Source organism: Botryllus schlosseri, chromosome 13 (assembly GCF_051294905.1).
Source record: "Botryllus schlosseri isolate E-star chromosome 13, Bs_hap1, whole genome shotgun sequence".
Classification (NCBI taxonomy): Eukaryota; Metazoa; Chordata; class Ascidiacea; order Stolidobranchia; family Styelidae; genus Botryllus; species Botryllus schlosseri.
In genome coordinates this window covers 22,326,446-22,353,115 of record NC_137248.1, presented here as the reverse complement: position 1 = coordinate 22,353,115, position 26,670 = coordinate 22,326,446, and the positions used below count along the sequence as shown (strand labels likewise).

The 26,670-nt window shown below is 38.2% G+C and overlaps 2 long non-coding RNA genes across 3 annotated transcripts; one reads left to right on the top strand and one right to left on the bottom strand.

The window, feature by feature from the left end:
• Positions 1-93: 93 nt before the first annotated feature.
• Positions 94-26,054, top strand: LOC145453315 (uncharacterized). 2 transcript variants are annotated; one of them, XR_013919712.1, is made up of 3 exons: positions 94-252; positions 3,343-3,438; positions 25,966-26,054. It is a non-coding gene; the product is annotated as an uncharacterized LOC145453315 (long non-coding RNA). The 2 variants fall into 2 exon arrangements; XR_013919713.1 differs by lacking the exon at positions 25,966-26,054 and adding an exon at positions 19,343-19,359.
• On the bottom strand, positions 3,975-5,568 carry LOC145453341 (uncharacterized). Its single transcript, XR_013919735.1, has 3 exons — positions 5,093-5,568; positions 4,229-4,570; positions 3,975-4,166 (listed from the first exon to the last, which is right to left on the bottom strand). It is a non-coding gene; the product is annotated as an uncharacterized LOC145453341 (long non-coding RNA).
• Positions 26,055-26,670: the final 616 nt, after the last annotated feature.

The window sequence follows — 26,670 nt, the reverse complement described above, 5'->3', positions numbered from 1 at the left end:
GAAGCATTGAGCTCATCAATTTCACAATTCACACGAATAATATCGAGTGGAAGCAAAGTACATGGCCTACAAATCCGGTTGCATCAGTTCATTAGTATGGTGTCGAAAACTCGGGAGCTCAGTTGGATTATCCTCGTGTGCCTGCATCTGTGCCTGCGAATAAGCGAATTGTTCTTCAGCGAATAATACGGTCAATTTAATAACGCCCTAGATTTCTGAAGAGTAGCGTTCAGTGACGTGCGGTCAGGACAGGTAAGTGAAACATTAACTCCCTGTCATAAACGAAAATTATTGTGAAAACCTTCAGTGTCGATATTTTCTTAGCGACGTTCAATTGTTCATGAATGACCATTTTACCAATTATATGAACATTTCTGTACCCAACATTACGCAATTAGCAGGTGACGCACCTGTTCACTTGCCTTCCCGGGCCGCACGTCACTGCATATATTCAACTGATGCAACACCGAAAATTAGGAGCGTCGAGTTTGTATGTGGTTGACCCAAGAATTCATTCCGAAGTGTTAAGAGGTTTACTTAGGCTCCTGTGTGGCGAGATAGCGTGGTGATATAATACACAGATGCAACACCAATGGGTTGCGGGTTTGATTGCAACCGAGGTCGACTTCAGAACTCATATTGAAGTTTTGGAGGTTTATCTAGGCTCCTCCTCGCCGTCTCATCCGTGTAAAGTAAACAGTGTCTTAAAATCTTAAAAAAGCCTAGAAGTGGGCCGTGCTACAAGTCGGCATCTACGGAATAGAAATGAAGAGAATTGGCCAGGTGTAAATCACCATAGTAGTCGACAAACACCATGAATACCACAAACAGACAAACCTAGGCTCCTCATCGCTACCAGGTCCTCGTATGTTCCTTGTAGTCATACGACCGGGTCCAAAGTGTCAATCGAAGCGAAACATCATAAATGCGACTTGAGTTCTTCCCCTTTAGAAACCAGTTCGCTTTATAATGTTGCATCTTATATTTCCGTATAAACGCAACAGCGTGTAACCAATTACTTAATTTTAAATGAGCTTGAAGATAATTGAAAGATACTCGGCATTTCAGAAAGACGTGGTTTCGATTTCGATAGACGACGTACTACCGCCACAGTCACAATCCTACCACTAATCGGGACCAATTGCCTGCAACCATGAGTGGCCAAGGCGGGCGTTTCATCACGAATCTTAATTATGTGTGCGGAAAACGTGCAACTGGCTCGTGGGATCCCCGTTGAAGAGTCACTGGGTTGTCGGGTGATTCCCGTCGCCAGTGATTGTAATGCGGGTACTCGGACAGTAAGAAAAGTCAAAATCCCGGAACAAACCTTTTCGTTGAAGAATCCCATTAAATGATCGATCCTGAACCCGTCTTTAACGATCCTTTTTCCGCGAAAAATACAGTAGTGCTCAAATGAGTATAGCCTGAGGTGTAGTGCAGCGTCTGGCAACCTTTTTCAGACGCTGTTTCAATTAAAACAAAAATATCCTCATGCGACACCATTTTGTCTTTCAATACGGAGAAACGCATTTGAAAAAATGCTGACACTAATAACAAGAGTTATGTATACACTGGCGCAAGCACAATATAGTGAAATGTGACTACACAAAAGTATGTCGGATTGAATGTTTTAAAAAAGTATTTACTAAAATATGAACATCTAACGACACTTCACAAAAAGGTAAAGTGTTGTGCGGCTCGTGCCTCGTTGTCACAATTATTCGGTTATAGATTTACATTATTACACCATAATAGTCTAATTGTGACACGATGAAGCAAGGTGTACGTAAAAATACAGTGAAACGTTTCAAACTAGAACAAAAAAACACTCGCATCTGTTACGGTGGTCAATCCAATATGATGGGTTATGGCGACACCAGAAAAAGTGAAGGCGACCCACTTGGGGTCGTGACCCATAGGTTGCCTAACACTGTTCTATAACCCATCCGAGCTGGGGTTTGCTTTAGAGTAAATTCTCAGTAAATATTTTGCAATATGGATTACCGTTTCGCACACAATTAGGCCTACATTAAGACTTCCCCCTTCAATTCTAGAGTTGATAAAACCACTGTGGCATGACAAAACGATGTATTATTATCTGTAAAATCAATACCTGTACCATCTTCACTACGCAGGCCTACTATCCTTGCATATAGAATAGATCAGTGGTCTCTAACACGCGGCGTGCGCCGGTATTTCGGATTTTGAAGTCTTCGACAATATCCAACTGGCAAATATCTTATTTCTGATTTGAAAACTGTAAATTCACTCAAAAACTACTCCCAAAGTGTAAACTACTCATCAAACTATGCTATCACATCATCTTCAAAAGTTACCATGCGATGACAGACCAATGTAACATTACCTGATCATGATGATAAAATATGACCCGTTGTTGATTCGTGACTGAAAACTCTGGCCTGTAATTGGGCGCGACCTGTGGTACAATTATTCGAACTCTGACTAACTGGTTGATAAAATAAAAATGACTCGATTTGAGTCGGGTCAAACGTTAGAATCAGAATAGTATTACATCGAAAGGTTGTGACTTGCGTTGCGTAGCGTTTAGCTATCTAATCAGGTCGGTGTGGCAATCATTGGCATATTGTTACCCTTTTCGTTACATCATGGGTCAGGTAAGCTCCACAACTGTAACACCAATATATATTTTTCGAAGGTAGGACATTTACATAACAATGGCACAATAAATATTTTGCAGTTGTTATTGATCTGTTTCAGTTTGACTTTGGCAATGGCATGATCGGAAAAACCGCTCGCATCCCGTTCCGGTTAGAATCCAAAATCCTTATCATATACATTACATATCCAGGATATAGCCCATTTCATATTCATTTTATGATCGTAATACATAGGTTATACTTGTTTATATGTGTAATAAATACTTCTCGGCTAATTTTAAAACTGCAATTGCTGGCCACGAATTTCACGTGGCTTTCCGCTGACCAAATTTCGACACCTATCGGTGTTAGTGCGGAAATTGATTTTACACGGTGAGAATTTCACTGTTGGTTCTGCGAATCTACTGGAACGCGTTTAGGTTAGAATATTCATGCGATGGACAATCTAAAGATTTATAGCACTTCCCACTGTTTTTCACTTTTGTAAGACACGCGCTTAGGGTGACGATGAACAGCCCGGATTGTTGTATGTGGGATTCATGGTGTTTCGATATTATGATTCCGTATCTGCCGTTATGTATGACCCACTTATTGGCTTTTCAAGATATCGCTTCCGTCGATGAGATGGTGAGAAAGAGCTAACACAAACCTCCAATACTTGACTAAGAATGGGAGTCTGAATAACTTAATGTTGATGTTTCAGATAGAGCGACAACAATATCACCATCAAAAATGAATGTTTTATTGAAACTCGGAATTTGGTTGGCTGTGGCAGTTGCGGCCGATGCAGCGGGGATATGTGAGTATACGTGTTTTTCTCCGCATCAATTTGTCTCAATCAGTCAAATTATTGCTGAAAACGTCCACCGTTAGGGTTCCGGGTTAAATCATTTTGCCTCTGATTAAAATCGATTTTAATCGAATAATTAATTCAAATCATGATTTTTTTGATTTTTTTGGTTTTTTTACCCATAATAACAACAACAACACGAATAAAAGAAAATGCGATGAATGACGACACTTTCAATCAAGGTAATGAAGGATAACGCTTAAACTTTCATAATGTAGGGCTGTGAATCATCACCCACACAGCTGAAAACGTTCGTTTAACCTATGTGGTAATGATGGGTCGTTAGAATCATTACTGATCTGTTCCAGTAGCGAGAAACATGTTGATTTATCTCGGGACCATCCATTATAGTTGCATCTTTATCTTGATTGATGGATTGGTCTCTGCCAGCAAACTGTTGGTCTTCCTGAAATCTTTTCTGCTTTGTTAGTACCATAGTCCATGAAGTGATCTTTCACTCGCAGCATCACTTCAAGATTTGCCTGTGGCAGGCAATCACGACTCTTGTTTGCAGTTGCGGCTGCACATGACTGATGCCCCTCACAAGATGCAGCATGTGCAACGGACGAAAGGCGAGTCTTGAAAGCTTTGGAGAACACCGGCATGATCCATCGAGAATAATGCTGGCTGATGAATTAGATATGGTACCGAGATACTCGATTCTGCATCGAAACTTCCTAAAAATCAAGGGAAGATAAGGGACATTCAGTGTGTGTGGAGTATACACAATTATACTCACCAACTTCACAATCATAATCAATCCATTCATTGTTCGATTATAGGTTACCAGCAGACCAATCATTGCATTTTGGTTCCATCTTTGAAAATAATCATTTTGCCACGTCTCGAACAACTCTTTTGCGATTAATGTCCATTGTCCAAGCCACATCCTCTAACTCGAGGATCTAGAATCCATGAAACTAAATGATGGTCCCCGACATGAGTTAATGCTCTTATAGCTGCATCTTTGACAACGTTAGACTTTATCGTCCGCACAAAGAGCAATTGTCTTTTTAATGTCGAGCTTGAGCCACATCCAGCTTGATAAGAGAAGGGCAGCAGAGGTATTGTCCAGAGATGGCTGCAAAAATGCAAGATTTTTAATTCAGACATGCGATTAGTCAAAAAAAGTTTTGAAACCACTGGTCTAAATCTTTTCTTTCTATATGTTTTGATGTCGCTATCATTGCTTACAGTTATTCTATGTAATTGGAGCTTGCTTGTTCTGAGCACAGCATGCATGTTTAAGTCAAAAACCAAGTGCCGCATTGTCTCTCCTTTTCTGAAGTAAAATTAAACGTAAATAGCAATCTTACGAGCTACCATATTTTTGGATAACAGATACAAGCGGGATTGCCCAATAGATGTTTGCCAATGGCAAAAGGTATAGCCTTTGATTGCTCAGCATCGAGCTTGAGGGGATGAGTCAAGGGTGAGATTTTCACCGAACGTCATGCGCGTGTTCTGATAAATCTAGGGAAATGGTGTTTTACGGTATGCATTCCTGTTTACGGCACGCACAGATTCGTTTCTATTTCAATCCATAACCAGTATTCAAGCAGCTACATAAATAGGAATCACACATAATGACATGGTATCTTACTTGTGTTCACATTCCACAGCTAGTTGGCCCATCGCTCCAGCCCGCAATAACTGCAAACTGATTTTTGCAACGCTTAGGCATCAGAGATTAGGGAATCTTTCGATAGAGACTCCGGATTGCGCTTCCTTGTCGGTATCGCACGAGTGCCTCGGAAATAGCAGCAGCATGTCGTAGACAACTAACCATTCACAGCAAAAACACTAACATAGTGATTGACTACCGCTCTTTGCTGTTTTCCCGCCTGTCTGTCAAATAGCTGAACCATAACGGTGCCGGTGACGAAATACTACGTCCGGTTTATATAAAACGCACATGATTGTCCGATAATAAACCACATTCACGCATCTCGTCAGAAAATTTGAAAAAATCAAAAAAATCATTAAAATCAAAATGGTGAAATTAAAATCAAAAATCGACGAAAAAAACCTGATTTAAATCACACTGATTTAAATCAGCCTGATTTAAACCAGAACCCTATCCACCGTACTGTATATCGTCCGACTTATTTCAGAGGAGAGAGTGTATTACAAACTTACGGACTCATTTCAGAGGAGAGAGTGTATTACAAACCTACGATTCGAACAATAGCAGTGTTACCATACGTCCTCCTTTAGGAGGATTCGGCCTCCTTTTTCAGGATTTTAAAAATGTCCTCCGAGGACGCCTAAACGTCCTTCATTTTGACAATTCGTCCTCCATTACAGCTTTTACGTGTAAGATAATGGACATGCCCAACTGAAAACCTGAGTAAAAGGGGTCATTCGGAAGTCCAATGAATGTAACCACAAAATTCAAGTAAAAAGTGTTGCGTAACAACGATGACCGTTTTCTACTCAACGCCACAGAATTTCCAGTAAATATTGCAAATAGACTGTTTTCCGGCTTCATTAACTAACTTTTATGATTTGGTAATGGTATCCTCCGTTCCCGATTTCAAAATATGGTAACCCTTGACCAGAAGTCTTAAAATCAAATGTGCTCACAGGCCAATTTCCTAGTATTTGAATAGGCTGCGGGCTGCAGCATAAAGGGGTATTCAATGGCATAATTTGCAAATGTGCCTTATTCGACGGGGCCATGCAGACAGGCATTCCACAAAATTCGTGAAAACTTAATTTGCTGTCGTATTATTCACTCTTGACATGATAAAAATCCCGGTTATGAGATTTGAACATAATCATATTTTATGGTGGGCATAATTCTCCAAAATACTGAGTTATAGACATCATGCGACATCATGCGAGAGGACAAATGCATCGTGACGTCAAAACTGTCACGTTATAATATTGCAGCTAGCGGACATGTGATGTGCCACAATTATAGGTAGAATATGTTAGAATTTACCAAAAATTGATCTGATATCGGAGCATTCAAGCAATGTAGCCTAATCCTTGTTTTTGGCAGAGTTTTGATCCTAGGCTATTATTCCTGTCGTTTCCAAAGTCAAAATCAATCAGCGTTACCTTTTCTTTCGAATGGAACAGATCAATAAAAACCTAAATATGATAAATATTGAGTCATAGTAATAGCAGTCTTCCTTGCGATCGTACCCTTTGTGATATAACCTTCGATAAGATTTATCATACCCTCTGTCCATTTCCGACCCGATTTATGATGGTACCCGAATTGAAATCAAAAAGTTCATTCACATAAAACACACGTAGCGGAATGGAATAAATTAGCCTAGAAATATGCACATTTACTTGGTTTGCAAAATGAAAGCTTGATAGTTTGTTGCGTCCATGGTCGTACCAAGTCCCGGCGTTCCAAGTCACAAGTCCTTCTCTAATTTTAACGTTTGACACGACTCAACTCCAGTCATTTTTATGTATCATCCAGTCATTCCGTATTCGAGTAAATTTACGAACGGTCGCGTCAATTCCAAATCACAATTTTCAGTCACAAATCATCCACTGGTCATGTTTTATCATCATGAACTAGAAATGCTTCATAAGCCTGATTTTTCACCGCATGGTAGCTTTTGAGAGTGATGTAAGTAGTGAGGGTAAGCAATTTTGTTGCCCGCCAATCAGAGAGCGCCACGTCATCCTAATTGCCACGCCCATTTTCATACCCGAAGGGTATATTCATCTGCTACGTCATCTGTGCCACATCATCAAGCGCCACGCCTATAGTGCCACATCATCAATCCATTGCTATATCAACACTGCATTGATTGCCGCATCTTGATACTTCTCTCAGATATTCTATTTTGTGTATTTAGGACTAATGTCATCCGTCCATATTTTTAGACTTGATTTTATGTGTACAAGTTACGGTTTCTGCAGTCTCCATATTTTACGACTTATGATTTCCACGTCAAAACTTACCTTGGCTAGAATCGACGGCATGATTTTTTGTGATAAGGACCTAGGCAACATTCAGAGTCTGCAACGATTGTTTGGATATACATTATAGCAATACCCCACCAAACTATAGGCGGTTATATTACTCTATTGGTCAGAGATAACTCATCCGTCCACATTTTTAAACTTGATTTTATGTATACAAGTTACGGTCTCTGCAACCGAACTTCAACGTAACGATTTTTCAGTAAGCAGTTATGTTTCCATGCTACTTTTACTTCTATTTAACGGGTTTTCATAGCGATTTTGAGTGCAGGCAGATCGCGGTTTCGATTTCCGAGGTCTCCACATTTTAAGCCTTATTATCAGCTCGCAGTACAACCGCTACCCGTATAATGTTTGCATGTCGAGTATAAGGGTATTTAACTCAGCACTAAAATGCCAACGGACTAGCCGCAGGGGCCCGGTTCTCGTCGCTATAATTAAACGAACACCTTCGCCGCAGGTACGCGATCCCCGACGTTATAATGATAGGGCCAAATCAGCCGCATGAAAGCGAGTCTAATGAATATAACGACAGACACCAAGTTAGTTGAAAAGTAAAACTAGTCGTGACCGATGCAAGACGGATTGAAACAGCGCTTTCCCTCGATTCTTGTAGTGACCACATTTCATACGATTCAGTCCTTTTCATGTCACTAGAATAAGGGTGATTAAACAGACAGTGAAACGCCGCCGGCGTCTTATAACCTAATAATGTAAGCTGCGTCGGGTGCTGCTATAATGTTAGGAGCGAATATAGTAGAAAGCAGTGGCGGCTCGTGACAATATCGGGTGGTGGGGCAAGGGCTGCAAGCGACTTTTATCAAGATGACGTCACAATGGCGTTTTCCAACGTAAACAAGTAACTTAATGATGGTACGGTAACATGAATTTCCCGGCAACAGTGATTTTAACGTATGTGCCACGAGAGGTCTGCTGGTGAGCTGTGACTTGAAGTGTGGTAACTGCGTAAACGGCGTACGGAACAAAGATTCAACACGGTTCATGTTCGCATTAGACCTGACTAATTATCTGCAGAAATGGAAATGACTATAACTCGAGAGATAGCGTAAGCCTAATTGGAAAGGTCAACGAATTCGGACAGATACGCAATTGTTATCTCATAGATTGGGCCTGTCCTATTGAATCCAAAACATCATTCTAAAGAACTAAGAATAGCAGCCTCGGAAATTTGGTCTCGGTAGTCGGTACAGCATAAGAGATTTTGGTCTTGAAACTGGAGACTGTAACACGACACATACGTTTTTATTACTGTCTTATAGGTCTGCTGCGAAATCGCCTTTGGAAAATATATTACCGAATAAATACGTGGATGAAAGCCTTAAACTTGGTACACTGTTACATGACATTATCGAGAAGTGGCCTCATGGCCCTTTTCGGTATGGTACACTGTCAAAATTAATGCGAACAGACCAACACCGAATTTTGCGTAAAATTTACTGAGGAATAGGCTGATCAAGTGATCAGCTGTTAGCCGCCATCGAAAACGAAATAACTATCGCGCTTGACAGGGGGTTGTAAGCAAATGGCTTGAAGGCCACAATTTCACGGTGAAATTGACATTGGAGAATATAATATCAAAGTAAATATTTGAATGCAAACTGAGAATGATATCATCATCTCAGTTAACGTTACCGCAGATACACCGGCTTTTGCGTGAAATCCGCAATGTGTTGTAGGCTAAAGTGTCAGATCGAAGCACATCTTTACCACACTCGACCTTGATAACGAAATTACTGCCCTAATCATTGAGTGTCAACCTTGAGACTTGGCACAGCGTTCGATACTAAAATCAAGACATACCGTGCAAAAGCTTATGACGGATCTAGGTAAGGAGCATCGTTAAAATCAATAGAGACCAATACCGGCTTTGCGTATAATCTGTTAGCGATAAATGACTAGTCAGCTCTCACTCGAATCAGGAAACCAAATTACCACTAACACAGTTCAGTGACAAACTTAAAACTTGGTACAGCGTTCGATACTAACATTAAGACTTACCGTGCCAAATGTCATAACCGATCTCGGTATTGAACATCGTCAAAACCAATGGATACCAATACCGGCTTTTGAGTAAAATCTGTTTGCGATACATGACGGATCAGCACACACTCAACTTCGGAAACGGAATTACTACCCTAAACTTTAAGTAGAAACGCTGAAACTTGGGGCAGTGTTAAATACCACCATCACGACATGACATAACAAGTTTCAAGAGTTTTCATGGCGTGAAACCCCATTAAAATCGACCTATACCAGCAAAGGTCGACTAAACGCAGATGACGGTAACAGAGTTCAGCTATAGATACGATTGTTACATCACACCTTAAGGGCACAGAGCTATCGTGCCCCGGTTGCTCGGTAATTTTATGAATAGGAGAGAGTAAATCACCGTTTCTTTATTGTGCGCGGCTTTGAGAGAATAGACAGTGAAAGCTTGTTATGAGCGCTACCGGGGCAAGCCCCGGCTAGGCATTCGCAAAGCGAAAACACAGAAGAGAATTCGATTTTCGTTGAGACTTCGCTATATATGGGCATTTACAAGCGAAAGGACAAGAAGTATACGATATTCGCTGTGATTTCGGTTTATATAGATAGGTGTGCGTCTATAAATGGTGAAGAATTGTTATTGAACAGAATTTTAGGTGGGGCAATGCCCCAGTTGCCCTATAGGACGAGCCGCCACTGGTAGAAAGTCCACGTCTACGCATATTACCGTAGTAAAACGCAATTCACGCAAAAGTCGATATTGCTTTGTGATGATTTTGATGTTGCTCCATACCGATTGGGAAGATAGGACTCCTAATTCCTTAACTAACTACATAATCTCTAGTAACGTAGTCAGACGCATAACGGAATTTACGCAAAATCGGTATTGCTCTGCGATAATTTTGACCACTATGTTTTGATAATAACTTGCTTCCGAGAAATAGATAACATTCATTACACGTTAGATGATACTTTTCCTTTATATTCTATTATGTGTATTTAGGGCTAATGCGACATCACTATGTTGGCGACAGGGCTGATTTGAACACACCAATTTTGCAAATTAAACTTATCACCCACCACGAACACTCAATGAATTACACCCTGGAGCACCCTCATAAATGCTCCACAATTCGTGACGTATAATATACTGAGCATATAATAAGCTGACAAAACTGATACTTGAGTACTCCGAAATGTACAAGTACTTTACCTTTACACGTCGTTTTTGTAAAATGAATACTAATGGCACGCGAATGATCATAGACTAAGCTTGCTTTCAGAGTTGGAAACTAAATGCATATGAAAATTTAACTATGTTTTCCCCTCACGCATCAAATGTAGGCATACTCAAGTGTTTATAAGACGGCGAATAGTTCGAAGGTTGTTGGTATGCAAGGACGTCACATAGAATTGTGGAGTTTAAACTATAATCCAGTGATCTATTTTCAATCACTATACTTTTATTAATCTAAACTAAGTACTGTTAGTAGGCAAACCCTGGAAAAGTATCCTCTGATAAAAGCAGGAGTAATTCGTTATCTGTGAAATAAATAGATGGCGCGCAATATGAGCGGTGTTACGATGACTGACAAATACTTTGAATTAATGCATAGAAGTAGCGATTTCGAACTACGTAAAAAGTTAGTCGAGCTCACGCATTTTCCATTTTCAAAAGTCAAATTACGACGTTTTTTGTAAAATGAATAATTATTTTAATGAAAATTAAAAAATAAAGAAAAGAGCGAAAAATTACATTTTATCCTGGAACGCAACAAGAAAAATCGTATGAATTTAAACTACTTATTCATGACATACTAATAACTACTTGTAAACTTTTTCACATTTTATAACACTTTAGTAGTACTTGACAGTTTCAGTTTTAAATAAAATTCGGAATCTAAACTAATCAAAAAATTCGGTAACCAATTTCGCGTAGGCTATGCATAAAAATGAGGAAAGTTACATCAGCGCGTGTTAACTAGTTGTATTATGTAGCTTGCAATTCATGCAAGTTTCGATACTTCCACACTGAGTCTTTTAAAGTAGATAGAAACGAAAAAAACTAATCGAAAAAATTTACGAAGTTTGGATGCGGCATTTCTAAAAATTATTCATACCCATGACTCGAAATATTGTTAACTAACTCATGTTTTCGACATATGATGAGCGTGAAGTGTACAAATTTCGATGTTGCGCAAACACCACAAACTTTGCTTGCTTTCAGAACTGGTAACTAAATGCAAGACAGACTTATGTATTGCGAAAAAAATAAAACATTTGGGCGTCCCCGAATGACATTTTACTTAAACTACTTATTCATGACATAATAATAATTCTACTTGTACACTTTTTCACATTTTATAACACTTTAAGTAGTACTTAACAGTTTCAGTTTTAAATAAAATACGGAATATAAATATAATCGAAAAATTCGGTAACCAATTTCGCGTAGGCTATGCATACAAATGAGGAAAGTTACATCAACGCGTGTTAACTAGTTGTATCGAGTTATCGAATGATTTTTTCCTTACATCAAAACAACTAGAACGTGTAACTACTTTTAAAAACGTATCTAAATGAGCTCCAGGGCATTGTGATTATGCAGCATACCAAATTTCATCACACATTTCATGATGGAACAACTTTAAAACTAACGCAGTTCTATAGTAACTTTTGCCTAAATCTGTTTTCGGTAGCGTGTACATATACATAGTCAGCTTTAATAACAGAAATACCATGCTAATATGTGACTCCTCACCTTGAAACTTGGTACGTAGTTGTAGGACATTGTGATTATGCAGCATACCAAATTTCCTTGCGCATTTCATAATGGAACAACTTTAAAACTAACGCGGCTCCACATCGACTTTTTGCGTGCATCTGTTTTGCGGTAGCGTATAGCACGTACCTATACATAGTCAACTTTAATAACGGAATTACCATGCTTAACATTGAATCCCAACTCTAAACTTGATACGTAGATGTAGGACATTATGGCAATGCACCATGCTAAATTTCATCACACATCTAATGAAGGAACACCTTTAAAACTAACGCAGTCGAATACCAACTTTGACGCATATCTGTTTTGCGTGAACATAGCATATACCTATACATAGTCAATTTCAATAGCAGAATTACCGTGTTAAACATTGAATTCCCACCTTGAAAGTTGGTACGCGATTATAGGACATTATAAAAATGCACCATACCAAATCCCATCACACATTTCATGATGGAACAACTTTAAAACTAACGCGGCTCTACATCGACTTTTTGCGTACATCTGTTTTGCGGGAGCGTATAGCACGTACCCATACATAGCCAACTTTAATAACGGAATTACCATGCTTAACATTGAATACCAACTCTAAACTTGATACGTAGTTGTAGAGCCTTATGGCAATGCATCATGCTAAATTTCACCACACATCTAATGATGGAACACCTTTGAAACTATCGCAGTCGAATACCGACTTTTACGCATATCTGATTTTCGTGAACATAGCATATACCCATACATAGTCAATTTCAATAACAGAATTAGCATGCTAAACATTAAATTCTCACCTTGAACGTTAGTACACAGTTGTAGGACATAATAACAATGCACCATACCAAATTTCGTCAGACATTTCATGATGTAACACCTTTAAAACCAAAGCAGTTCGATACAGACTTTTGTTGCACCATGCTAAATTTCATCACACATCTAATGAAGGAACACCTTTAAAAATAACGCAGTCGAATACCGACTTTTACGCATATCTGTTTTGCGTGAACATAGCATATACCTATACATAGTCAATTTCAATAGCAGAATTACCGTGTTAAACATTGAATTCCCACCTTGAAAGTTGGTACGCGGTTATAGGACATTATAAAAATGCACCATACCAACTCCCATAACACATTTCATGATGGAACATCTTTAAAACTAACGCGGCTCTACATCGACTTTTTGCGTACATCTGTTTTGCGGGAGCGTATAGCACGTACCCATACATAGCCAACTTTAATAACGGAATTACCATGCTTAACATTGAATACCAACTCTAAACTTGATACGTAGTTGTAGAGCCTTATGGCAATGCACCATGCTAAATTTCATCACACATCTAATGATGGAACACCTTTGAAACTATCGCAGTCGAATACCGACTTTTACGCATATCTGATTTTCGTGAACATAGCATATACCCATACATAGTCAATTTCAATAACAGAATTAGCATGCTAAACATTAAATTCTCACCTTGAACGTTAGTACACAGTTGTAGGACATAATAACAATGCACCATACCAAATTTCGTCAGACATTTCATGATGTAACACCTTTAAAACCAAAGCAGTTCGATACAGACTTTTGTTGCACCATGCTAAATTTCATCACACATCTAATGAAGGAACACCTTTAAAAATAACGCAGTCGAATACCGACTTTTACGCATATCTGTTTTGCGTGAACATAGCATATACCTATACATAGTCAATTTCAATAGCAGAATTACCGTGTTAAACATTGAATTCCCACCTTGAAAGTTGGTACGCGGTTATAGGACATTATAAAAATGCACCATACCAACTCCCATAACACATTTCATGATGGAACATCTTTAAAACTAACGCGGCTCTACATCGACTTTTTGCGTACATCTGTTTTGCGGGAGCGTATAGCACGTACCCATACATAGCCAACTTTAATAACGGAATTACCATGCTTAACATTGAATACCAACTCTAAACTTGATACGTAGTTGTAGAGCCTTATGGCAATGCACCATGCTAAATTTCATCACACATCTAATGATGGAACACCTTTGAAACTATCGCAGTCGAATACCGACTTTTACGCATATCTGATTTTCGTGAACATAGCATATACCCATACATAGTCAATTTCAATAACAGAATTAGCATGCTAAACATTAAATTCTCACCTTGAACGTTAGTACACAGTTGTAGGACATAATAACAATGCACCATACCAAATTTCGTCAGACATTTCATGATGTAACACCTTTAAAACCAAAGCAGTTCGATACAGACTTTTGGCTAAATCTCTTTTTCCGTATCGTAGCACGTGCCTCCACGTACCTATACATAGTCAACTTTAATAACGGAATTACCATGTTAATATTCGACTCCCCACCTTGAAACTCGGTACGCAGTTGTAAGACATTATTATGACAATGCACCATGTCAAATTTTGTTACGCATTTCATGATTGAACAAATTTTAAACTAACGCAGTTCCATACCGACTTTTGCGGGAGCGTAGCACGTACCTATGCATACTCAACTTTAATAACGGAATTACCGAGCTAAACATTGAATGCGCAACTTGAAGATTGGTTCACAGGTGTAGGACATTATGACAATGGAACATATCAAATTTCATCACACATTTCATGATGGAACACCTTTAAAACTAACGCAGTTCTATACCAACTTAGCATGAATCTTTTTGCAGGAGCGTAGCACGTACCTATGCGTGATCAACTTTAGTGATGGAATTACATATGTAGGCCTAATTAAGTTGCGACACTCTTACAATGATTCGTCTTGCTTCCTATAACATCGCACTCGATGCCCTCGTTATTAGGCTGTAATCTCAGCCTGAGCTATGTCTTGAAGCCTACGGGACTCTGCAAATTGTTTCGATTAATTTTGTCCGTTTCAATTTAAGATAAGGAAGCCAATTTCACTCAATGAATCGCTGCCTACGGTACTCTACAAAATTTTCTGATTAATTCTCCCTATGCTTATTAATCGTAAGAAAGATGAGTTGACACCTAAAGTACGAAATACTTGTTCACTTGAGCTAATCCACAGCGCTTGGAGTGGAATTTTACGGGGTATGTGGACTCATTTCGTAGGGCTCTATGCCATAGGAGCATACTTCACGCTCCAATTCGATTCCCACACATTCCATATAATTACTAACAGAACCATTGAGTACCAGCCTTGACCCGACAGTACGACGGAGACTATCAAAATATCGAGAGGAGCCCTCTATTCTTTTCTGAAATAATCAAGGTTTTATCAGGACTTCCCTTCGTATAAACTCCAGCAGAATCACTAATAACCTCTCAAGTTTACTCAACTCGTTTAATCTCATACTCGTGTACCAAATACCTATTTTCCGAAAGTATGATAGAGGCTATCCCTCGACACTCAACGATTCGTAATTTTGCTGGAATACAAGTACAATTAGGGTTGAAAAGTAACTGATATAGGTTGTTATGTTTGTAGGATATTTACACTTCTACTTACCGCTTTTTCAGGAGAAACTGCCTACTTTTAGGACTTTATATTTCAAAGTAGTTTGAGGTTACGTTTGTATAACCTTGATAAGGGCTATTATCAAAAACTGCTTTTGCTAAACTCTTACACTTTCACTGAACTTTAACACTGAATCTTGTAAAGTAGATAGAAAAGGAAAACTATTAACATAAGGTAAGTGAGAAGCACGCAAATTTCGATTGCATACAAATGCCACAAACTGCGCTAACTTTCAGAGTTGTTAAGTATAGAAGTACTCGTACTTCTTGAGAATACTCAAGTAGGTTTTTTTGCCTACATGCACCACATAGTCTCAAGTCCTTATGATATTGGAGTACATCAGGGGTGGGCAAACTACGGCCCGCGGGCCGCATGCGGCCCGCCACACCGTTCTGTGCGGCCCGCGAGAGTCTAAAGAAACTTATTTTAAATATTGATATAATCCGCACTAAAAATCGAATTAATGAAGGGACTTCATTAAACTTTTTCTTAGTATATTTCACCATGATAATTCGAAGACAGTGGTTCTAAAACTGGGGTACGCCCTCCCTCCAGTGAAAAATTTTTTCGCGCTTCGCGCGATTCTCATTCATGTCATGTTTATTGCTCTGTATTTAGTCTCAATTTCATATTTAAAAATTCCTCATCCACATTCGTAACCATCCGTGCCATCAAACTATCTGTTAGGTTGCTAGCACCCTATAGTTGCGTTTTGTTATATGACGATAAGGTTGGCGCAAAATTTTTCACCATCACAAGGGGGGGGAGCGTGTCTCAAAAAATTTGAAAGCCACTGTTATGAGGTAAATACTTCCTTACTTTAGGAATAATTTCTGGCGCGACAGCCCGATCTCAAGGCGCACGCAGTTTGAAAGGTTTCAACTATATCACAGAAATCCTGAACGAGATTGACATTATTCGGATGACGAGTGGGATTTCATATTGGCCACTTCATTGCAGTTTTAATTATATCAGTGATGTGCTTATAGAAACGATTTGCGCGTGTCTTAGGTAGATTCGTTCTCTGTATGCGTAGAATTGGGGTATTAATATTTTATCTACACATCGCAGATGCGTGTTTGAAGCTAACATGGTTATGATGTGTCCTGGAACTGAGCCAAAAGTGGAATTAGTAATTCTATGAACGGATCACTGCTCATAGATTTAAATTGCAATCCTGTTCTAAGAATCGGGACAAACGGCTTTCATCTCTATAATTTTGACAAATTGGTTATTGAGGTCGACCAGCCTCTGAAATCTCGCCACTATGTTTCTGACGTGTGTACGATATCATCAAAGCAATGTGTTTTTTTTTAAATAGGAACATAGAATCTCCATGTCCTCGCCATATAATCTCAGTTTTATACAATGCGGCCCGCGAATGGATTTAGATGTTGAATGCGGCCCGCGAGCTCAAAAGTTTGCCCACCCCTGGAGTACATCAACTTCATGATAGCTAGAGTATTAAACAGTAATAGACCTAGAGTACTAACGTTTTACTTACTCGGAAAGGACTACTTCTACCTTATTTTAAAGGATACCTCGTTCGAAGCGAAAATGTATGTGGTTTAGGATAACATCCAAGATGTAGGCTCACTTTGAAGGTTACTTCGTAAAACTCAAATATTGCGCAGTGAGAGTTCGCAAATTCTCGAAGCATTTTTGTTATTTTATTGCGATAAGTCATTCTGCAGCGCGAAAATGCGTCGTAGGATATAGATGAAACTAGCACCACTCATCAAGACCGCTGAAAACAGTACGTTTCAACATTTAGTAGCAGTAAATTTCTAATCAAGTACAAGACGTGATGATTTCCGAGTGAGTTAAAAAGTAAGTATTGCAGGTATAGTTTACCAGAAAACCGAATACTCTGAAATAGAAGTAGATGCAGTGTAAATAGTTAATCACTTAATTAGGTTTAGTGCAAGCAGATAAAACCTATACTTGAGTAGTACAAAATGCACGAGTACTTCGCTATCGCCTCCCTCCACGTAATAAGTGACTACGGTTTAAGACTGCTTTTACCGATACTCGTCGGTTTCAGTTTTAGATAGAATTCGGAAACCAAATAATTTCATAAACATAAGCTAATTTAACGAATTTACTCGAATGTACTATGCCGCGCTGATAAGATTAATTATAATATACTTATCATGTTACAGCGATTTTTCTAGCGTAGAAAATCTTTAAAATGTAGTAAGCAGGCCAAATGAAGATATTCGTTGAGCTGAATAAACATAAAAATACTCTAGACTACTTTATCGGTACTTTACAGTTTCAGTTTTAGATAAATTTGTCCCTTTCACCTATAATTACAACTCCTCGCTATCTAAACATGTTTAGAATATATTATTCGCGATGATACGAACCCGTGAAGTACTCAAGTAGCTTTTCGTAGGATATAGATGAAACTGACAACACTCCCCAAGACCGCTGGTCCACTGAAAAAAGTACATTGTAGCAGTAAAGTCCTACTAAAGTACAAGAAGTAATGATTTCCCAGTTAGCTGAAAAGTAAGTATTGAAGGTATAGTTTGCTCGAAAAGGCGACAAACTCTGAAATAGAAGTAGATGCAGTGTAAATAGGTAATCACTTCATTAAGTATAGCGCAAGCAGGCCAAACCTATACTTGAGTACTGCAAAATGTACAAGTACTTCGCTATGTTCTCCCTCCACGTAAAAAATGACTAGGTTTTAGACTACTTTATCGGTACTCGACAGTTTCAGTTTTAGATAAAATTTGGTAAGACTTTAAATTTTAAAGTAGTTTGAGCTTACGTTTGTATCACCTTGACAAGTAACATTATCAGACACGAAAATGATACTATCACCTAATATAGAAGTTAACACGCGTCAATGTGCTTCGGAATCCACGAGAAATTGCTTACTAAGAGAAGTATATTCTTGTATACACAATAGTGGAGAGAATCTTTCAAATGTAGTAAGCAGGCCGATGGGTATTGGTTTAGTTGTATAGGCATAAAAAACATTCCCGCGCGCGCCTTAGTATTAGGTGGTAGGGTTAGGAAGTGTTTTGTTTAAGAGCGCGCGGGAATGTTTTTTATGCCTATACAACTAAACCAATACCCATCGGCCTGCTTACTACATTTGAAAGATTCTCTCCACTATTGTGTATACAAGAATATACTTCTCTTAGTAAGCAATTTCTCGTGGATTCCGAAGCACATTGACGCGTGTTAACTTCTATATTAGGTGATAGTATCATTTTCGTGTCTGATAATGTTACTTGTCAAGGTGATACAAACGTAAGCTCAAACTACTTTAAAATTTAAAGTCTTACCAAATTTTATCTAAAACTGAAACTGTCGAGTACCGATAAAGTAGTCTAAAACCTAGTCATTTTTTACGTGGAGGGAGAACATAGCGAAGTACTTGTACATTTTGCAGTACTCAAGTATAGGTTTGGCCTGCTTGCGCTATACTTAATGAAGTGATTACCTATTTACACTGCATCTACTTCTATTTCAGAGTTTGTCGCCTTTTCGAGCAAACTATACCTTCAATACTTACTTTTCAGCTAACTGGGAAATCATTACTTCTTGTACTTTAGTAGGACTTTACTGCTACAATGTACTTTTTTCAGTGGACCAGCGGTCTTGGGGAGTGTTGTCAGTTTCATCTATATCCTACGAAAAGCTACTTGAGTACTTCACGGGTTCGTATCATCGCGAATAATATATTCTAAACATGTTTAGATAGCGAGGAGTTGTAATTATAGGTGAAAGGGACAAATTTATCTAAAACTGAAACTGTAAAGTACCGATAAAGTAGTCTAGAGTATTTTTATGTTTATTCAGCTCAACGAATATCTTCATTTGGCCTGCTTACTACATTTTAAAGATTTTCTACGCTAGAAAAATCGCTGTAACATGATAAGTATATTATAATTAATCTTATCAGCGCGGCATAGTACATTCGAGTAAATTCGTTAAATTAGCTTATGTTTATGAAATTATTTGGTTTCCGAATTCTATCTAAAACTGAAACCGACGAGTATCGGTAAAAGCAGTCTTAAACCGTAGTCACTTATTACGTGGAGGGAGGCGATAGCGAAGTACTCGTGCATTTTGTACTACTCAAGTATAGGTTTTATCTGCTTGCACTAAACCTAATTAAGTGATTAACTATTTACACTGCATCTACTTCTATTTCAGAGTATTCGGTTTTCAGGTAAACTATACCTGCAATACTTACTTTTTAACTCACTCGGAAATCATCACGTCTTGTACTTGATTAGAAATTTACTGCTACTAAATGTTGAAACGTACTGTTTTCAGCGGTCTTGATGAGTGGTGCTAGTTTCATCTATATCCTACGACGCATTTTCGCGCTGCAGAATGACTTATCGCAATAAAATAACAAAAATGCTTCGAGAATTTGCGAACTCTCACTGCGCAATATTTGAGTTTTACGAAGTAACCTTCAAAGTGAGCCTACATCTTGGATGTTATCCTAAACCACATACATTTTCGCTTCGAACGAGGTATCCTTTAAAATAAGGTAGAAGTAGTCCTTTCCGAGTAAGTAAAACGTTAGTACTCTAGGTCTATTACTGTTTAATACTCTAGCTATCATGAAGTTGATGTACTCCAATATCATAAGGACTTGAGACTATGTGGTGCATGTAGGCAAAAAAACCTACTTGAGTATTCTCAAGAAGTACGAGTACTTCTATACTTAACAACTCTGAAAGTTAGCGCAGTTTGTGGCATTTGTATGCAATCGAAATTTGCGTGCTTCTCACTTACCTTATGTTAATAGTTTTCCTTTTCTATCTACTTTACAAGATTCAGTGTTAAAGTTCAGTGAAAGTGTAAGAGTTTAGCAAAAGCAGTTTTTGATAATAGCCCTTATCAAGGTTATACAAACGTAACCTCAAACTACTTTGAAATATAAAGTCCTAAAAGTAGGCAGTTTCTCCTGAAAAAGCGGTAAGTAGAAGTGTAAATATCCTACAAACATAACAACCTATATCAGTTACTTTTCAACCCTAATTGTACTTGTATTCCAGCAAAATTACGAATCGTTGAGTGTCGAGGGATAGCCTCTATCATACTTTCGGAAAATAGGTATTTGGTACACGAGTATGAGATTAAACGAGTTGAGTAAACTTGAGAGGTTATTAGTGATTCTGCTGGAGTTTATACAAAGGGAAGTCCTGATAAAACCTTGATTATTTCAGAAAAGAATAGAGGGCTCCTCTCGATATTTTGATAGTCTCCGTCGTACTGTCGGGTCAAGGCTGGTACTCAATGGTTCTGTTAGTAATTATATGGAATGTGTGGGAATCGAATTGGAGCGTGAAGTATGCTCCTATGGCATAGAGCCCTACGAAATGAGTCCACATACCCCGTAAAATTCCACTCCAAGCGCTGTGGATTAGCTCAAGTGAACAAGTATTTCGTACTTTAGGTGTCAACTCATCTTTCTTACGATTAATAAGCATAGGGAGAATTAATCAGAAAATTTTGTAGAGTACCGTAGGCAGCGATTCATTGAGTGAAATTGGCTTCCTTATCTTAAATTGAAACGGACAAAATTAATCGAAACAATTTGCAGAGTCCCGTAGGCTTCAAGACATAGCTCAGGCTGAGATTACAGCCTAATAACGAGGGCATCGAGTGCGATGTTATAGGAAGCAAGACGAATCATTGTAAGAGTGTCGCAACTTAATTAGGCCTACATATGTAATTCCATCACTAAAGTTGATCACGCATAGGTACGTGCTACGCTCCTGCAAAAAGATTCATGCTAAGTTGGTATAGAACTGCGTTAGTTTTAAAGGTGTTCCATCATGAAATGTGCGATGAAATTTGATAAGTTCCATTGTCATAATGTCCTACACCTGTGAACCAATCTTCAAGTTGCGCATTCAATGTTTAGCTCGGTAATTCCGTTATTAAAGTTGAGTATGCATAGGTACGTGCTACGCTCCCGCAAAAGTCGGTATGGAACTGCGTTAGTTTAAAATTTGTTCAATCATGAAATGCGTAACAAAATTTGACATGGTGCATTGTCATAATAATGTCTTACAACTGCGTACCGAGTTTCAAGGTGGGGAGTCGAATATTAACATGGTAATTCCGTTATTAAAGTTGACTATGTATAGGTACGTGGAGGCACGTGCTACGATACGGAAAAAGAGATTTAGCCAAAAGTCTGTATCGAACTGCTTTGGTTTTAAAGGTGTTACATCATGAAATGTCTGACGAAATTTAATATGGTGCATTGTTATTATGTCCTACAACTGTGTACTAACGTTCAAGGTGAGAATTTAATGTTTAGCATGCTAATTCTGTTATTGAAATTGACTATGTATGGGTATATGCTATGTTCACGAAAATCAGATATGCGTAAAAGTCGGTATTCGACTGCGATAGTTTCAAAGGTGTTCCATCATTAGATGTGTGATGAAATTTAGCATGGTGCATTGCCATAAGGCTCTACAACTACGTATCAAGTTTAGAGTTGGGATTCAATGTTAAGCATGGTAATTCCGTTATTAAAGTTGGCTATGTATGGGTACGTGCTATACGCTCCCGCAAAACAGATGTACGCAAAAAGTCGATGTAGAGCCGCGTTAGTTTTAAAGTTGTTCCATCATGAAATGTGTGATGGGATTTGGTATGGTGCATTTTTATAATGTCCTATAACCGCGTACCAACTTTCAAGGTGGGAATTCAATGTTTAACACGGTAATTCTGCTATTGAAATTGACTATGTATAGGTATATGCTATGTTCACGCAAAACAGATATGCGTCAAAGTTGGTATTCGACTGCGTTAGTTTTAAAGGTGTTCCTTCATTAGATGTGTGATGAAATTTAGCATGGTGCATTGCCATAATGTCCTACATCTACGTATCAAGTTTAGAGTTGGGATTCAATGTTAAGCATGGTAATTCCGTTATTAAAGTTGACTATGTATAGGTACGTGCTATACGCTACCGCAAAACAGATGCACGCAAAAAGTCGATGTGGAGCCGCGTTAGTTTTAAAGTTGTTCCATTATGAAATGCGCAAGGAAATTTGGTATGCTGCATAATCACAATGTCCTACAACTACGTACCAAGTTTCAAGGTGAGGAGTCACATATTAGCATGGTATTTCTGTTATTAAAGCTGACTATGTATATGTACACGCTACCGAAAACAGATTTAGGCAAAAGTTACTATAGAACTGCGTTAGTTTTAAAGTTGTTCCATCATGAAATGTGTGATGAAATTTGGTATGCTGCATAATCACAATGCCCTGGAGCTCATTTAGATACGTTTTTAAAAGTAGTTACACGTTCTAGTTGTTTTGATGTAAGGAAAAAATCATTCGATAACTCGATACAACTAGTTAACACGCGTTGATGTAACTTTCCTCATTTGTATGCATAGCCTACGCGAAATTGGTTACCGAATTTTTCGATTATATTTATATTCCGTATTTTATTTAAAACTGAAACTGTTAAGTACTACTTAAAGTGTTATAAAATGTGAAAAAGTGTACAAGTAGAATTATTATTATGTCATGAATAAGTAGTTTAAGTAAAATGTCATTCGGGGACGCCCAAATGTTTTATTTTTTTCGCAATGCATAAGTCTGTCTTGCATTTAGTTACCAGTTCTGAAAGCAAGCAAAGTTTGTGGTGTTTGCGCAACATCGAAATTTGTACACTTCACGCTCATCATATGTCGAAAACATGAGTTAGTTAACAATATTTCGAGTCATGGGTATGAATAATTTTTAGAAATGCCGCATCCAAACTTCGTAAATTTTTTCGATTAGTTTTTTTCGTTTCTATCTACTTTAAAAGACTCAGTGTGGAAGTATCGAAACTTGCATGAATTGCAAGCTACATAATACAACTAGTTAACACGCGCTGATGTAACTTTCCTCATTTTTATGCATAGCCTACGCGAAATTGGTTACCGAATTTTTTGATTAGTTTAGATTCCGAATTTTATTTAAAACTGAAACTGTCAAGTACTACTAAAGTGTTATAAAATGTGAAAAAGTTTACAAGTAGTTATTAGTATGTCATGAATAAGTAGTTTAAATTCATACGATTTTTCTTGTTGCGTTCCAGGATAAAATGTAATTTTTCGCTCTTTTCTTTATTTTTTAATTTTCATTAAAATAATTATTCATTTTACAAAAAACGTCGTAATTTGACTTTTGAAAATGGAAAATGCGTGAGCTCGACTAACTTTTTACGTAGTTCGAAATCGCTACTTCTATGCATTAATTCAAAGTATTTGTCAGTCATCGTAACACCGCTCATATTGCGCGCCATCTATTTATTTCACAGATAACGAATTACTCCTGCTTTTATCAGAGGATACTTTTCCAGGGTTTGCCTACTAACAGTACTTAGTTTAGATTAATAAAAGTATAGTGATTGAAAATAGATCACTGGATTATAGTTTAAACTCCACAATTCTATGTGACGTCCTTGCATACCAACAACCTTCGAACTATTCGCCGTCTTATAAACACTTGAGTATGCCTACATTTGATGCGTGAGGGGAAAACATAGTTAAATTTTCATATGCATTTAGTTTCCAACTCTGAAAGCAAGCTTAGTCTATGATCATTCGCGTGCCATTAGTATTCATTTTACAAAAACGACGTGTAAAGGTAAAGTACTTGTACATTTCGGAGTACTCAAGTATCAGTTTTGTCAGCTTATTATCTGCTCAATTATTTATTATTATACGTCACGAATTGTGGAGCATTTATGAGGGTGCTCCAGGGTGTACTTCATTGAGTGTTCGTGGTGGGTGATAAGTTTAATTTGCAAAATTGGTGTGTTCAAATCAGCCCTGTCGCCAACATAGTGATGTCGCATTAGCCCTAAATACACATAATAGAATATAAAGGAAAAGTATCATCTAACGTGTAATGAATGTTATCTATTTCTCGGAAGCAAGTTATTATCAAAACATAGTGGTCAAAATTATAGCAGAGCAATACCGATTTTGCGTAAATTCCGTTATGCGTCTGACTACGTTACTAGAGATTATGTAGTTAGTTAAGGAATTAGGAGTCCTATCTTCCCAATCGGTATGGAGCAACATCAAAATCATCACAAAGCAATATCGACTTTTGCGTGAATTGCGTTTTACTACGGTAATATGCGTAGACGTGGACTTTCTACTATATTCGCTCCTAACATTATAGCAGCACCCGACGCAGCTTACATTATTAGGTTATAAGACGCCGGCGGCGTTTCACTGTCTGTTTAATCACCCTTATTCTAGTGACATGAAAAGGACTGAATCGTATGAAATGTGGTCACTACAAGAATCGAGGGAAAGCGCTGTTTCAATCCGTCTTGCATCGGTCACGACTAGTTTTACTTTTCAACTAACTTGGTGTCTGTCGTTATATTCATTAGACTCGCTTTCATGCGGCTGATTTGGCCCTATCATTATAACGTCGGGGATCGCGTACCTGCGGCGAAGGTATTCGTTTAATTATAGCGACGAGAACCGGGCCCCTGCGGCTAGTCCGTTGGCATTTTAGTGCTGAGTTAAATACCCTTATACTCGACATGCAAACATTATACGGGTAGCGGTTGTACTGCGAGCTGATAATAAGGCTTAAAATGTGGAGACCTCGGAAATCGAAACCGCGATCTGCCTGCACTCAAAATCGCTATGAAAACCCGTTAAATAGAAGTAAAAGTAGCATGGAAACATAACTGCTTACTGAAAAATCGTTACGTTGAAGTTCGGTTGCAGAGACCGTAACTTGTATACATAAAATCAAGTTTAAAAATGTGGACATGACTAGCATGACTAGCATAACTACCTTAATGAGCAGTTCTGTGTATGTGTTAGCGATTCAACCCTTACCCTTTTGCAACCATAATTAATTACATCCTCGATACTCGATTCTCATACAAGATGCAATGAGTCTAATGCACGCCTCTTGCACCGCCCATGCATTAAGTCAATCCAGAAATGAGATCTACGCCCAATATGCTTAGTATGCATGTAAGCGTAACATAGCCTACATATCCAAGGCTCCCCATTAAACCCAAACGTGTTTAATATAATTACCTATCATGTTACTATAACTATACAGTCCCTGTAAAAGAAGGTTGCGTACACGTGACATGGCCTTTCTTGACTTCCATATGGAGTATTTTTCTTATAATGAATGAAAGACTAACAATTATGTTCTTCTATTAAAAATAACATTTTATTTTCCAGGTCCCAAGTCCGGATATGAACACTGACTGTTGCATATGTTAAATTTGACTGCGTTTTGTTTAATACACATATCCGACTGCGGCGAGAAATAGTGTCATTATGAGTCGTGTCATAGACGTTTAAAATAGGACATATAGGATATAGCAGGGTGAACAGAAAATTTGACAAGGGCAGCAACTCTTAGATGAGAGAGACTATGGGCAGTTGGACACGCATTGAGTGTATTTATAACCGAATATGTACTCGTTAACGTTTGTTTTGTACCGTTACTACCGTATCTAGCCCGTCTACTAGTAGTTTGTTTTTGTTATTATTACGTCATACAGACAAAATAGTTCTTACATTTCGAATTTGATTCACCCTATCACTAACGTTCGCTACTGATGAGAGTTAGTCGAAAAGCTTTTAGCGAATAAATTAACAATATGAAGTTATTGTTTCGCGTTAGTGTATAAAGTGACAGTGTCGAGGTAGAAGATTTTGTGGAGAAACTTCCCTTTTTGCTCTCTGAGGTACCTCATTGATTGTAGGGTAAAAGATTCGTAAGAGTCTGCGAAAGGATTTCATACCTCGGGATCACGCATGTCAAAGTCACGGTTATATTATAGCTGGTCTTTCCGTTCGGTGATACTCGGACATGTCACGATATTGGAAGGTGCCAGTTTACATGGGCACAATTTTAAACCTGTTGCAGGCGATCTCTGT